Genomic DNA, 16,878 nt, shown 5'->3' with positions numbered 1-16,878 from the left:
CTGTCGAACAGCTCTTACTGTCAGGAAGTTCTTCCTAATGTTTAGGTGGAATCTTCTTTCTTGTAGTTTGGATCCATTGCTCCGTGTCCGCTTCTCTGGAGCAGCAGAAAACAACCTTTCTCCCTCCTCTATGTGACATCCTTTTATATATTTGAACATGGCTATCATATCACCCCTTAACCTCCTCTTCTCCAGGCTAAACATGCCCAGCTCCCTTAGCCGTTCCTCATAAGGCATCGTTTCCAGGCCTTTGACCATTTTGGTTGCCCTCCTCTGGACACGTTCCAGTTTGTCAGTGTCCTTCTTGAACTGTGGTGCCCAGAACTGGACACAGTACTCCAGGTGAGGAGTACTCCATGGAGGAGGCCTCCCTCTAGCAACCCCTCCTCTTACAAGGCAATGAAGTCCACTATAATGTATGTATGTGGCATCATCAAACACACTAAAGGTAAAGGTAAAGGGACCCCTGACCATTAGGTCCAGTCGTGGCCGACTCTGGGGTTGCGGCGCTCATCTTGCTTAATTGGCCGAGGGAGCCGGCGTACAGCTTCCGGATCATGTGGCCAGCATGACTAAGCCGCTTCTGGTGAACCAGAGCAGTGCACGGAAACACCGTTTACCTTCCTGCCGGAGTGGTACCTATTTATCTATTTTCACTTTGATGTGCTTTCGAACTGCTAGGTTGGCAGAAGCAGGGACTGAGCAGTGGGAGCTCACCCCGTCGTGGGGATTCGAACCGCTGACCTTCTGATCGGCAAGTCCTAGGCTCTGTGGTTTAACCCACAGCGCCACCCGCTTCCCATCAAACACACTACTTTCCCCTAAATGTGCTGTGCAGCAAAGGGCAACTAACAGCAATTATGGAAAAACATCCCCAGTGAGGGCTGAAAACCCTTCCTATTTGTTGTTGTCCCAATTTGCTTTTGTTTTTCTTGAGTTTTTCTTTTTTTTAGAAGTCTATGTGTGGCTGCAATTGAAAAAAGATAGAAAAAAGCCATGGATAAGAAGTCACATGACAAACATGGTCCGAGACTACTTTAGGTAGAACTTCGGGTCACGATACAGGAGTTTAGCTTCTCTCAGCAAAATTCCTTAGGCCTCTTGGAAATTCTTTTGATGTATGACCTAGGGAGGACATCTCCCTGTCTGCTTTAGGCAATTTTCAGTTTCAGTCTTCAATATTTATTGAAGAACTGAGGATGCACTGGAAATATTTTTATACTTAGCTAATACTTCAATTTTAGTTGTGAAACAAAGCCGTTGATTTTTCCCCCCTCTCAAAGATCCTCAGGTAGATTCTACAGTGATGCTGCTAACCTGTGATTACTCCTTAGGAAATTATGTTTATCAGCTGCAGGTATTATTGTACAACTGTGAGTAATCTTTGTGCCAGTAAGGAAGAAGAAAAAAAAGCCTGGTACCATCTTCAGGGGACATATTTTCCACAGAAATTCAAGATATTACTAGCCGTATTTGAAGCCAGTTGTGGATCTGCAGCATAATTTCTGAAATGTAAAATTCAAATTTACTCCAGTCCAATCCCTGGTGTGTTTATTAATTGGTTTCTCAGGAACAGAAAAGCAATTAAGGTCTCTGCAGCTGAGATATTTTTATATGATCATGTCAATAACGCAATGCGAACTTCTACTACAGGCGCTATTCTTTTATTTTTAGATAATCTTTAACCTGCTGTCAACACCTTCATTGTAAAAATGAAACAAATTTGATCTTGGATACTTAAAGAAATCAATGTGTTATTTATAGTGTCCTGACTTTTCCATAATTTAAGAAAGGTGTCAGCAATATCCCCCCCCCCCCCGCAGCGGTGGGTGGGGAATTTGGGGAGGGTTGGGGAGGGGGCACATGCTATTGTGTGTCAGCAGTGGCTGTAGTCAGGAGCAATGGTGGGTATGTTGGGGAAGGAGCCTCTCTCTCAAACAGCTAACCACAGAGTCCCCTTTACCTTCTGTCTGCCATGCTCCGTAACTAACTCTCTGAGGTCACAAGTTAAGTCATAGGGTGGGGCACAACAATGGAGCGACCCCTGCCCAGGGCCAGATTTAGGTTTGATGAGGCCCTAAGCTACTGAAGCTAAAGTGGCCCTTTGTATGTCCAGCTGTCCTTTGTCAACAACAAATTGTCACTATATTTTTCTGTTGAATATATGGTAATTTATGGACCTAATAGGTATCTAAAGCCATTTCCACATAAACCAATAGGAGCCTACACAACACAAAACACTGTTGCTGTATGTGGGCTTTATTTTATTTGTTTTTTAGCTTATATTTTGGAAATGTACACCCAGTTTTTTCTTTGATTTTTTTTGGGGGCCCCCAAGAGAGTGGGGCCCAAAGCTATAGCTTGTTTAACTTATACAGTGGTACCTCAGGTTACAGACGCTTCAGGTTACAGACTCCGCTAACCCAGAAATAGTACCTTGGGTTAAGAACTTTGCTTCAGGATGAGAACAGAAATCACACTCTGGCGGTGCGGCGGCAGCGGGAGGCCCCATTAGATAAAGTGGTACTTCAGGTTAAGACAGTTTCAGGTTAAGTACGGACCTCCAGAACGAATTAAGTTATTAACCCGAGGTACCACTGTACACGGGTGGCGCTGGTGGGTAAAAGCCTCAGCACCTAGGAGTTGCCGATCGAAAGGTTGGCGGTTCGAATCCCCGCGGCGGGGTGTGCTCCCGTCGCTCGGTCCCAGCGCCTGCCAACCTAGCAGTTCGAAAGCACCCCCAGGTGCAAGTAGATAAATAGGGACCGCTTACTAGCGGGAAGGTAAACGGTGTTCCGTGTGACCCGGAAGTGTCTGCGGACAGCGCTGGCTCCCGGCCTATAGAGTGAGATGAGCGCACAACCCTAGAGTCTGTCAAGACTGGCCCGTACGGGCAGGGGTACCTTTACCTTACCACTGTACATAAATCCAGCACTGCCCTTGCCCACTGCTGCAAAGTGGGGTACACTCATGACACGTCATTGTCGCTTTGCAAGCCTGGCAAAAATGATATGTGGGACTTGTGGGGTGCTGTGACCAGGCATGCTCTCTGGCCCCTGTGAGCCCAGCACTGCTTTTGTGTGTGGCACTGGGCTTGCAGGGAGGGTGCCATGAGCTACTGTGTGTGTCCTTCTCATGATGCCCTCCAGCTGAGAAGGATGCAAGAGGCATGGCCCCTGTCCCCTGCGAGCCCAGTGCTGCTTTTGCAAACGGTGTTGCTTGCATGCCTGTTGCATCCTTCCTAGCCGCCCTCCAGCTGGAGGGCACTGAGAAAGAGGCAACAGCTCATGATGGGGCAAAAAACTGCACCCAGGGTAACGGCCCCCTCAGCCCTCACGCTACGCCCCTGTATGGGTGTGGAATAAAGACTGGGTGTTTTATGCAGCTAACATTTATTCATTTTTAAATTTTCAGTAGGCTGTATTCAGTGCAGCATTAGGCAGATTGTTCCATCAGCAGAAGGATTTATCCATGTGCAATGGAACTGCCTCTCCAGTCTCCTGTCCCTGTGTCACAGTCCAGTTCATGGGCGATCGAAGTCCCAGCTGGGGACATCGGGACCGGAGGCAAGATGGCGGGGTGGGAGCAGGAACGGGAGTCCAGAAGCCAGGAGTCAGAAAGCCAAGGGTCCGAGGGTCAGAGAGCTGGGAGTCAAGAAGCCAAGGGTCTGAGAGTCAGGAAGCAAGGAGTCATGAAGTCAGGGGTCCGAGGATCAAGAAGTATGGAGTCAAGGAGTCAAATGCAGGAAGGCAGGGAATGTGTTGCTGTGGCAAAGAGCTGAAGGGAGAATGCTGACCTTATATCCCTTCCCGGCTCTTGCCACCAGGTGCTGTGAGTTACCAATCGGCCTCACCTGTTGGCCGCGCCTTGCCTCTTCAGAACAAACTTAGGAAGGCCCCAGTCCTGCAGAGTCACAGGGCCTGGCTTCTGCACGCACACCTGACACCCTGCATCTACCCAATATGTATGGCATAGATGAGCTTGGCCCAGGAACTTGTGTCTGGGGTTAGGTGTGCACTCAGTCCTCAGAATCTGCTCTTTGTCAGATGCAGAAGGAAATAAAAAAGCATGCATTATTGACCCCAGCGATAAACAGTCTTTATGGTAAGGGTGAAGAACCTTTGGCCCTCTAGATGTTGGTGGACTGCTGCTCCCATTGGTCCCAGCTAGCATGGTCAACGGCCATGGATGATGGGAGCTGTAGTTCAGCAACAGCTGGAGGGCCAGAGGTTCCCTGTCCCTGCTTTACAGTTATCTTGGAAGCTGCCTTATGCTGAGTCAGACCATTGGTCCATCTCTCTCTGTTTTGGCTACACTGACTTTCCAAGGTTTCCTGCAGGGGTCTTTTTCAGGCATACCTGGGGATTCCAGAAATTGAACTTGGAATCTTCTGCCTGCAAGGTAGTTGCTCTACTTCTAAACTGCACTTCTCCTACGTATGAAGCCTCTAAACTGGCCAGCCCTGATATAAATTTACGAGTTTAGCTGTCTCCACTCATGCAAGTAACAGAGTGGTACCTTCACTACATTTCAGGCAGCCACTGTCGTTGGGGACACCCAACCCAGAAAACACATCCTCCCATAGTATAGTTTGAGTATAGTTTGAGTCCCCATCGTCCCAGCCTGGTCCTGAGAGAGAGGAATTATTAAGGATATTATTTCTGCATTTCTTCCAGTCTGCCAAAAGCATTGGTGGATATAATCCCACAATGGATTTCTGCTTCCTTCATCTTCTTTATCTGTAGAGAACAGTCATACCTTATCTTTTTGAATAACTCCTTGAACTTCACAATAGTTTGAACCAATAATAATAGCAGCGAAGCATATTAATCAGAAAGCAGATGGCTTGTGTTTGTGGGTTTCTCTTCCTTAAGTCTTGATGTGCCTGGAATTCTTTTAACTTGAAAACTTGCGTGTGGGGATCATGATAAGGGAGCTAGCAGTAGGCCTGCCTGCCATCTTAATTTTCTGTTTTTTAAAAAATATTGAAATCATGTTCAGTGGTCTGCTGCAAGGATTTATCCAAGGGAGAGGATGAGTCACCGGAAAGACAGATTCTGAATTCTCACAGTGTGAGAGTCCACAAGATTGTTCCTCCTTAGCAGGTGAAGAAGATATAACAAATTAACATCATACCTTCTGCCAGAAACAGCTGCAAGCTGTTTCTCGCTGACCCTTTTCATACTGGTTTGTAAGCAGTAGGTGTAATCCCACATCTCTCTCTTACAGACACACACACACACACACACACACCCCTATGTGGTTGGATGATCAGCGAATAATGTAAGCCTGAAAATTTACCTAAGCTTGGAATCCACAAAACCTGTAGCTAGTTCTATAGAAGTTCTCACCTTAATGTATTTGGGTGTCTTTGCAATTGTCTGGATCTCTGAGAAGACTTGAATCAGCATCATTGTACGTTTAGGTTGTGGAAGAATTGTTTTCAAAGCGATGTATGGATTCTCAGATACTTGGGCATGTAAATACCCACTGGCTTAAATCTGAAACCGTGTTCTCCATCGGGGAGCACTTAAAACCACATTGGGGAATAGGATTTGTATATCAATTTGATTTGATTTGATTTAATTTAATTTAATTTATATCCCACCTTTCCTCCCAAAGGAGCCCAGGGCGGCAAAAAACAAATAGGATCAAATAATTAATACATCTAAAATCAATTCTAGTACAAATGTATATCATATATATATATATATATATATATATATATATATATATATATATATATATATATATATATTACAGTGGTGCCCCGCAAGACGAATGCCTTGCAAGACGGAAAACTCGCTAGACGAAAGAGTTTTCCGTTTTGGAGGTGCTTCGCAAAACGAATTTCCTATGGGCTTGCTTCGCAAGACGACAATGTCTTGCGAGTTCCTGCTGGTTTTTTTCCCTCCCCCCCTTTTTCTAATCCGCTAAGCCGCTTATCAGCTGATCCGATCAGCAGATAAGCCGCTAAAAGCCGCTAATAGCGCTAATAGCGCTAATCCGCTAATCCGTCAATGGGCTTGCTTTGCAAGACGAAAAAACCGCTAGACGAAGAGAATCACAGAACGGATTCTTTTTGTCTTGCGAGGCACCACTGTATCATATATATACAGCACAATACAATACAGTACAGATGTGTGTGTGTAGTTTATTGCTTTGTTTTGGTTTCCTCAAGCAAGCAAGCAGGCTCTCATAGGAGAAGCCTCACATAGGGCAGACCAACCTAGTGAGAATTCGGTTTTCCTCTGTAACTTCCTCATCATAACCAAACTGCATATTCAATGCATGATGGTGCTTGGGGGACAAAGCATGCCAGGGATTTATTTCAAGAGACACACAGGAATTTAAGCAAGAAAAATGACTATTTTTGTTGAGGGTCCACACATATGCAATGTGCTAAGTTTCACCGGAAGTAAAATTTCACAAAATTTCTTTTGCTTAGCCATTCCCCACTCCCTCCAAAGGAATTTCCAGAAGAAACAGTTTTCATTAGATGGACTCAACATGTTCCTGGACCACCTTCTGTTATTTTATATTTACATCCAGAAAAGAAAGAAAGAAAAAACTGAGGTTGGGGCCAGTGGGGTGGAAGGAGTCTCTTTTGATGCGAGTTGCAAAACATGTGAAGTTTTCCTTCATAAGATAATTCTGTAATAGGGAAAAAAAATGAAGCTTTAATATAATAGTGTGAGGAAAATGGGGAGATGATGATGATGATGTTACTTAGGGATTTGACGAAGGAGAGGCTGAGAGCTTCACTTTTCAACTCGGGCTTAGCTATGAAGGTTGGGTTATAGTTTACATTGATTAAAAATTCGCGGAGAATGCCTAATGTTATATTAACATTGATGAAGTGCCTGCTTGCTACATTTTGCATGCCGTTGCCATAGCGACTCCACTACAGAGTGACCCAAATTAATTTTCCACCAGCCAAACTTAGTGCCTTGACAGTTTCTCATCTTGTTCTGTGGATAAGGAGGCTGGAATTTATAGATCTGCCACAATAAAGAAGGAAAAATAATAATGTGCACACACACACTCTTTTGGATGGAGAAAGATTTTTTTAAAAAAATAAAAATAAAATTATATATATATATATATATATATATATATATATATATATATATATATATATGCTTTCGTAGATTTTCACGGGTACAGGAATGCAGGTTTTGGTGTTTTCGGGTATCTTCCCGTGTAAGAGTTGGGGTGTCTAGGCGACGTTTCGACGAGGTCTCACTCGTCATCTTCAGGCTGGTGCTTTCGGCTTCTTGTTACTAGAACAGAGCAGGATCTCAGTGTTTGAGTTCCTATAAATACTGTTGAGGGGGTGTGGTGTATAGCCTCCAACGTTCTGGGCAGAGAGGAAGTTCCCAGGTTATTGTGCCTTTTCTTCTTTTGTTCATTGATTACTTGAGGGATATCTTGAGTGATTTCTTGAGTGATATTCTGAGTACCACTTAGGAGGGTCATTAGGTGTGGATTAGTTGCTAAAGCTTTCGTGTCTTGACCTCTTGAGCTTGTGAAGAGTTTTTCTGAGTTTTTCTGAGAAGAGTTTTTCTGAGAAGATGGCTGTACTGCACTTAGTTGTGCTCTGGCTTGGCTTCGTGTATAGGGGCGAGCTGTGGTTTTGTGCCCTGTGCCAGCCAGATCTGTGTAGGGATTGCAGGGGGGTGCAGCATCCGGAGGTGCCACTATGGTTTGGCTACTGGATGGTATCTGTATCTATCTACCGGAAAAAAACACACACCAACCGCTACTTACATGCACAATCACACCACCACCCTGCACAAATAAACTCCGTAGCCAAGACTCTCATCTCCAGAACCAAACGCCTGGCTGACGAAGACCACTTGACAACTGAGTTACAGAATCTCTCAAATGTGTTAATCGCCAACGGATACCAGCAAAACAGGGTTACGAAGCTAATCCAAAAAGAAACACCCCCCAAAAACCAAGACACAGAAGAAAACAATGGCATGGCCCTCCTTCCTTATATCAAGGGCACCACAGATAAAATTAGCAAAATCCTCCATAAACACAATATCAAAACAGCCTTTTGCACCAACCAAAAAATAGCCAATATCCTCAGAAACCCAAAAGATAAAATCCAGTTAGAAAACCAAGGGGTCTATGAAATACCCTGCAAAGTCTGCCCAGCCACGTACATTGGACAAACAAACAGACGAATAAATGCACGTATCGCAGAACACAAGAATGCCGTCAAAAAAGAAGAAAAAACTTCCTCTCTTTACCAACACATGAAAGAAACAGGACACGAAATTAATTTTGCAGATTCCAAATTGCTCTTTAACATGGAACATCACCACAAGAGAATAATCATGGAAGCCATCGAGATAGAGAAACACCCTCACAACATGAACAAGCGTGACGACACGTCCCGCCTGCCAGACATCTGGAAATTAGCCCTCCCCACAAAAACCGACACCAGAACCAGAGGCACACAGAACGCCATCTCCAATCAACCACACCAGACCCAAACCCAGACCCTCTCCACAGATAAATTACAGATACCATCCAGTAGCCAAACCATAGTGGCACCTCCGGATGCTGCACCCCCCTGCAATCCCTACACAGATCTGGCTGGCACAGGGCACAAAACCACAGCTCGCCCCTATACACGAAGCCAAGCCAGAGCACAACTAAGTGCAGTACAGCCATCTTCTCAGAAAAACTCTTCTCAGAAAAACTCAGAAAAACTCTTCACAAGCTCAAGAGGTCAAGACACGAAAGCTTTAGCAACTAATCCACACCTAATGACCCTCCTAAGTGGTACTCAGAATATCACTCAAGAAATCACTCAAGATATCCCTCAAGTAATCAATGAACAAAAGAAGAAAAGGCACAATAACCTGGGAACTTCCTCTCTGCCCAGAACGTTGGAGGCTATACACCACACCCCCTCAACAGTATTTATAGGAACTCAAACACTGAGATCCTGCTCTGTTCTAGTAACAAGAAGCCGAAAGCACCAGCCTGAAGATGACGAGTGAGACCTCGTCGAAACGTCGCCTAGACACCCCAACTCTTACACGGGAAGATACCCGAAAACACCAAAACCTGCATATATATATATATATATATATATATATATATATATATATATATTGAGATTAAAGAGAAGTGTGCCTTGGGATCTCTTCTTTAGATTTGTAAAGGCCTATACTTTTCCCCCTCTGCACTTTTGACTATAATAATGGAGCTCGCTTTGTGCAGATGAATCTAAACACATAATTGGAGGGACATGCTATTAAATCACAGTGGGCTTTTGGGGTATGGAAGCATTTCAATGAATAATTAGAAAATGAAGAAATGGAAGCTTTCATACCTGTCCTGTTGCCTGGATAATTATAGGAAGCAAATGAAAGGTGGTCACACGAACACCGAGCTTTCAACAACTCTGTAATTTCTGGAGAATGCCTGCCTGTGGTTTTGTGAGCAAGCAAGCCTTTATTGGGCTTAAGAAATAAGGTCAAAGTTTCACTAGCAATTTCTGTAGTCTGTTAAACAATTTACGGAGAGAGAGAAACAAGACTTGAGAGCCTTTCCCATTTTTTTAATATATATACATTTTTATTAAAGTTTCACAAATTTTTAAACAAACACAAAAACACAAACAAACACAACACAAATAACAAGTATTGTTTCAGATCCTTATTTTCTTAACATCTTTCCCTGACTTCCCCACACCTCCCCTTCTTGTATTCCAATTCCAATAGTTAGCTCAGCAAGTTCTTGTCCCCAACTTTTACCTTATTATTATTATACTTAATTCATCTTAATTAACCAATTTTAACTTATAGACCTCAATTTAAACAACAATACTCATTCTTTACACCCTTTTCTAAGGTCGACCCAAATTCCCTTCCACAAATTTCCCAATTTTTATATTGATTACAAAACAAAATAACAGAGAGACAACATATAATTATACACCCTTTGGATTCCAAAACTCTCACCCCCCCTTTCCCGGTTTCGATCCCCAAAAAATGTCCCTCAGTCTATCAACTATCAGCCTGGAGATCTCACGTCCGAGGCCCTCAAATCTCTCTCAGTCCCTCTCTGCCGGTTTTTTTGGTAGTCCTTTATATTAGACATCAAGTCTCGGAGAAGCTCTGTCCCAATAGGGTCTATGTTTCTTCCAACCGGACCTCCATATTCAAAAGTGGAGCCCAAATCTTGTTTCTTGTTCCTTTTAAGTCTAAATGTCCCAAATGTCCCAAAAGCTCCAACTTTCGCCTTGATCAGATTTGTAATCCATAGGTCTTCAGATCTCCCCATAGGGAGATCCCTCCATTCTTCATTCTCCGATTCAAACCAAATTCTCATCATCCAGGTCTTGCTTTTCTTAATGTCTATCTTAGCAGGCCTCTGGGAGAGCCTTTCCCATTTCCTGCTTTCAACTGAGTCCACAGTCATGTTTATTGTGTATTTTTGAAATCCACCTTTCTGCTGACCAGAGCCCTTAAGGCAGCTTACAGCACTAAAAAACAAAACGAAAAACAAACCCAACATAAAAAAACCAATAATATAATGCTGAGGACTGTTTCTACGGGGATATACACTCGGTATTTATTACCCCTCCTATGCAGAAATCTCCAAATGAATCCAAACTTCAGTGTCTAAAATCCCTGGTAGAGGACAAGGATCCTGAGATCGCATTAAGCGTAGCCAAATTCTGTGCGATTGCCATAAAATTTTGGGAACAAGCTGTGCTACCATAGTGACTAAGGCCTTAAATTACAATTTTAGGTTATATGCTAGTGACTAAGTTTTAATTTATATATATTTTTTAACTGTTGCTATATCTGTATTCTCCTGCCAACCTAGCAGTTCGAAAGCACATCAAAGTGCAAGTAAATAAATAGGTACTGCTCTGGCGGGAAGGTAAACGGTGTTTTTGTGCGCTGCTCTGGTTCGCCTGAAGTGGCTTGATCATGCTGGCCACATGACCCGGAAGCTGTATGCCGGCTCCCTCAGCCAATAAAGCGAGATGAGTGCCACAACCCCAGAGTCAGTCACGACTGGACCTAATGGTCAGGGGTCCCTTTACCTTTACTTATATCTGTATTGTCCCCGTTATACCTAATTGCAAATTAAAATGTATCCCTATTGTGTTTTATGACTTCCTTGATATTGTATGTGGGCTGGAACTGGTCTGTGACCGAAATAATAAATTCAATGCTGAGGACTTTCAGCTTGAATTCTGTGCAAAAAAATATTGGGGGGAGGACACTCCTTACATTTCACGAGAGGTCCTAATGGGATCACCATTTCTTTTCTCAGAATCCACTATATGAACAACCCTAAGCCATCGCTTTGTTCCCAGAGACTTTTCATAGGGAGAAAATGAGGTCTGCCGCAAGGAGCTGCAGTGAGTTTGCTCTCCTGAAAAATAGGCCAAAATACCACACACGCATCCCAGCCATTTCCGCTGCCCTGCAAATAGGGTGAGGGGTTTTGCCTTGGCCCTACATAAAGTAGAGATGAAAACCGATAAAAGCACAGTCAGCAGTAAATGTGTAGTAAAAGCACAGTCAGCAGCAGTGTTTGAAAATTAAACTACTACATAAGTCCCCAACGGACATATAAGAATATTTTTATAAGCCTCATGAAAGCCCATATAGAATTGGCCTAGCAGGCTCCTATGGGGAGTGGTACAAAGGAAGAGTGTCATCATGAAAAGGCCCCTGTTCCTTGTGGTTGTCAGCTTCAGCTCAGAAGGTACTGAGGTCCAGAGCAAGGTCTTCTCTAAAGACTTTAATATGGAGGGGGTTTGGCGTTTCTTTTGCAGAATATATTCTTTAGAAAGTACAGTGGCACCTCGGGTTAAGTACAGTGGTACCTCAGGTTAGGTACTTAATTCATTCCGGAGGTCCGTACTTAACCTGAAACTGTTTTTAACCTGAAGTACCACTTTAGCTAATGGGTCCTCCTCCTGCTGCTGTGCTGCCAGAGCACAATTTCTGTTCTCATCCTGAAGCAAAGTTCTTAACCTGAAGCACTATTTTTGGGTTAGTGGAGTCTGTAACGTGAAGCGTATATAACCTGAAGCGTATGTAACCTGAGGTACCACTGTACCTAATTCGTTCTGGAGGTCCGTACTTAACCTGAAACTGTTCTTAACCTGAAGTACCACTTTAGCTAATGGGACCTCCTGCTGCTGCCGCGCCGCCGGAACATGATTTCTGTTCTTATCCTGAAGCAACGTTCTTAACCCGAGGTAATATTTCTGGGTTAGTGGAGTCTGTAACCTGAAGCGTCTGTAACCTGAAGCGTCTGTAACCCGAGGTACCACTGTACATAGTTGAGCCAGGGAAAGGATGGTTGCTCCTCATGATATCTGTAGTTGGCAGCTATGGGTTCCAGCTTGGCTTGCAGTTTTTCTACATTTCGTTGATGCTGAAGAGGACATCTAAGAGCTGGAACATACGTCCAGTAGCAAATGGAAGCACAACACAGAGGTGTGTGCTGATTTTGTGGAGGCAATCTGGGACAACTCAGCTCTCTTAGACATGATTGATGGATGCACTTGTGCAGCTTGTTTCTGCAGCCACAAAGACCACTTTAAAAGGATGTTACAGATAAGGAAATGGGTATATGCATTGTGATTGTGTGGAAGACCTTCTCACCCAACGCAGCTGTGACACTTGCTCGTGGCAGGTGCAGCAGACCACCAAGCGACCATGTAGTGGACCTGCAGTTGTTGCCAGCAGTGTGAACTAGCAATAAGACTCAACATTTTGCACATGGTTGTTCAGCCTGCAATCTTCGAAAACCACTGTGATAACGATGCACAAAATCAGGAGCAGATCCTGTGCTACTGGTGGAAACCTCCTGCGACCATATCCTGTTGGGGGAGGAATCGTTTATAAAACTGTAACGAGCATCATTGTGGTATCAGGCACTGTGTTTAGAGACCGGCTGCTGCTCACCCTGTGAGATTAGCTCAGCTCTATCTGCTGAGAATCCTGTGGGCTCACCTGCCCTCCAGGAAGAGAAAGCCAGAGGGGAATCACCTTTGATCATGCAGGGAAGGCGGAGCACATGGCTTGCTTTCTCTGGCCATTGTTTATCTAGGCTCACCTCTATCTTTAGTGCCTAATTTCCCCAAGGAACTGGGAAGGGGAGGAGTAGGTGGCCAGCAACTCCTCCCTTGCTACATGCATGACTGCGATTCTCTCTAGTTTGCCTTCTCCTCTTGTAAGCAGAAGGGCCTTCTGAATTCTCAGCAGGCAGAGCTGGGACAATCACATGTGAGTAGCTTAGCATGAGAGAGGCCCGTAACAGAATTTTGCAGTGCAGAGTGCTGCTGTTCAAGGTAGAACCTCGCCAGCCATGACCTCTCCCAGGATATTCCATACCATTGCCTCTAGCTTTCCATTTTCTCCTTCCAGCATTCAGTCAAAAGCCTGTGGTCTTTCATAGAATTGGAAGGGACACAGCAATGCAGGAATATGCAGGTGGTCTTTATGGGGATCAGACCCCTGACCTTACTGGGATCCTTCTGGGAGTTTTTCCCCATTAGGCCTCACCCCCTGCCTTCTGGAAATCCAGGCCAAACCAGTGGTGGCAGAATGCTGGCTGATGGAAGTGGAATGGTGGGTCTGAAGTCTTGAACAGGGGCTTGCCACACTATAACATTTTGCTGAAGGCCCCACTTATCAGCATGTGGAAGGTGTGTGCTGACTTCAGCAGGCAATGGAGACCTTGCACGGGAAGCCCTATGCAGATGTACTTACTGTGAGCACACAATTAGCTATTGCCTAAGGAGGGGTGATATCTTCATGCCACCATACATTCAAACCTCGGTTGTCAAGCGTAATCCATTCCGGAAGACCGTTCAACTTCCGAAATGTTTGACAACTGAGGCGGGGCCTCTGATTGGTTGCAAGAGCTTCTTGCACTCAAGCAGAAGTTGTGTCGGATGTCTGAGTTCCAAAAAAAAGTTTGAAAACCGAAGCGTTTGCTTCCGGGTTTTCGGCATTCGGGAGCCGAAACGTATGACAACGGAGGTGTTCGAGAACCGATGTTTGACTGTTTGGAGAACTGTACCGTTTTTTTTAGGACATGGGTGGCACTGTGGTCTAAACCACTGAGCCTCTTGGGCTTGCTGATCAGAAGCTCGGCGGTTCGAATCCCCACGACAGGGTGAGCTCCTGTTGCTCAGTCCCAGCTCCTGCCAACTTTGCGGTTTGAAAGCATGCAGGTGGAAGTAGATAAATAGGTACCGCTCTGGCGGGAAGGTAAATGGCATTTCCTTGCGCTCCTCTGGTTTGCCAGAAGTGGCTTGGTCATGCTGGCCACATGACCTGGAAAAACTGTCTGCGGACAAACGCTGGCTCCCTCAGCCAGTAAAGCAAGATGAGTGCCGCAATCCCAGAGTCATCTGCGACTGGACTTAACTGTCAGGGGTCCTTTACCTTTTACCTTTTTTTCACATACAATGAGAGATTCCCTAGTTCTGTAGGATTAACAAGCATTTTTGTGATGGGACCATACTACCTTGAAAGGCTACCTTCCCATAAATCACCATGATGCATTAGCAATATCAGTCTCTCCTGCACTGATGAATAAACCTCTCAAACTCTCTGACATATGTTAGAAATATTCCGTGTTATTTCCCCCCACCTCCTATCTCCAAAACACAGGTTTTATGCTAAAAATGGATGCCAAACTATTAACCATGTTAAGCCTGGCAGGTAGAGAAGTAATGAGATTTTGTGCAAATGACACCTGAGGACAGCTTATCTGTGATTACCAAAATAGCTGAGAAATTAAGTAATTGCCGTCAGAACTGATGGATAAACTTGACAATTTGAAACTGAGCACTGATGTTAAAACGGGTGCACAGCCTTCACTTCCCCTATCCGGCTTACAGTTGGCTGGGCGGCTTGTTGCTGTTTTTATTTATGACCCATTCAACAAACAAGGGCTAAAAGCTCATAAAAAATCTTTATGTACTTTGCTGGGTCGTCCAGAAAGTCCATCTGCTGAAGCTGTCTCTGAAAATTATGCCGTTGGCAAACTCACAAGCAGGGATTGATGGAGATGCCCATCTCCTGTTCTTCATCAAGTCTAATCATTGCTTTTGAATATGGGTTCACCAAAATGCTGTTGGTAGACTCACCCTCCAGAATTCATTCAATCCCCCTTTAAAGCCATTGCTGCCAACATACTGTCTTGGGGCAATGAATTCCACAAGCAGAATTTGTAAGGCATAGAGGAATGTTTCGTTCTGTCTGAGCTGAACATAACTGCTAAATAACTTGCATTAACATTCTTCTATTTAAGCATTTTGCCTTACGTGCTACATCTGCGATCTGTTAACATGAATGGATATTTTCATGCAGCGATTTAACAATAAATATAAAATGGGCATTAGGCAGTTATTGTTTGGCATAGTTATTTATTCTATTATTGTGCCACCCTTTATCTGAAGATCACGCAGCTTCACAATATAAAAACACGCATAATTTGGAAAATTAATAAAAATAAAAATAAAATGCACAACAAACAAAAAGAAACCAATAATCCCCCTCCCGCAAATGCGTTTAAAAAGACATAGGATGTTAATTAGCCAAAGGTCTGCTTATGGAGAAACGTCCCGTCCCCCCCAGTGCCTAAAGATCTGTAATGAAGGAGCCGGGCGAGTCTCCATGGGGGCGGAGAGCATTCCGCAACTGGGGAGCCATTGCAGCAAAGGACCATTTTGTGTTGCCACCCTCCTGACCTCTCATGTAGGGGGCAAACTTGGAAAGGCCGCAGAGAATGATTGCAGGACCTGGGTCAGTTCATATGGGGAAAAGCTATCCTTAAAGTATTGCAATCATGAGCTGTTTAGGTTCACTCTTAAGTGATATTTCCATATTGAAAACAGAAGATGGCGTGAAGCCATTTGTCAGTATGCAAAGCTTAGGCTAGACTGTTGTGGGGGCAGGGTGCCCATAGAAATAGTGCAGCTTTCGTATTCATAGAATCATCGAATTGTGGAGTGAGAAGGGACCCTGAGGATCATCTAGTCCAGGCTTCCTCAACCTCAGCCCACCAGACGTTTTGAGACTACAGTTCCCATCATCCCTGACCACTGGTCCTGCTAGCTAGGGATCATGGGAGTTGTAGGCCAAAAACATCTGGAGGGCCGGGGTTGAGGAAGCCTGATCTAGTCCAACCCCCTGCAATGCAGGAAACTTGGCTAAAACATCCATGATGGCCACTCATCAATTTCTTGGATGCTTGAAGAAGAAAGGTTGTAGGGAGGGTCACAGCTTAGTGGTGGAGCCTCTGCTTTGTGTGCAGATACCCCCAGGTTCGGTCCCTGACATCTCCAGGTGAGAAAACCTTGAAGAGCCATTGACATTCAGAGTAGACAATATTGATCTACATGGGCCAATAGCCTGACTCCTCATAAGGCATCTTCCTATGTTCCCAGGGAGTTGTTCAGTAAGCAGAAGGTAGAGGGATCCAGGGATCCTACACTTACCATGCAGAACAAGGGATTTCTTCATGATGAGCCCATCACGCAGGCAAGAAAATTCTACGCAGTTAAGACACAGGAACTCTGTCTACTTTTGCATCTTGTCGTCATATGTCATTAGATGGAGAACTCCGTGGGCTGTGGTGACATTATAAGATCTAGATCTGCTTCTGTGGCTGAGTTAAGACCGATAGGCTGCCCTATAGAGTTCAGAAGTGGACCAGGGTGGCAAGAGAGTATGAGCACCATGGGCAATTTGGAGACAGGTTGACAGATATGATGGAGAACACTCAGTAAATCTCAACCCTCTGCTATTCTCTCACATCCCAATCACAAATAATCAAAGTTTTCTGTTCCCATTGTTTTCTGTTACT

General features: G+C 44.5%; 1 protein-coding gene across 29 annotated transcripts in view; it reads left to right on the top strand.

The window, feature by feature from the left end:
* NRXN1 (neurexin 1) overlaps positions 1–16,878 on the top strand; it is a 1,024,248-nt gene that overhangs the window by 204,708 nt on the left and 802,662 nt on the right. The gene's annotated exons all lie outside the window — the stretch shown is intronic.

Source organism: Podarcis bocagei, assembly GCF_964188305.1.
Source record: "Podarcis bocagei genome assembly, chromosome: 3".
Classification (NCBI taxonomy): domain Eukaryota; kingdom Metazoa; phylum Chordata; class Lepidosauria; order Squamata; family Lacertidae; genus Podarcis; species Podarcis bocagei.
Note: the sequence above shows the minus strand (reverse complement) of the source record. Positions and strands in the feature narration are given on the sequence as shown.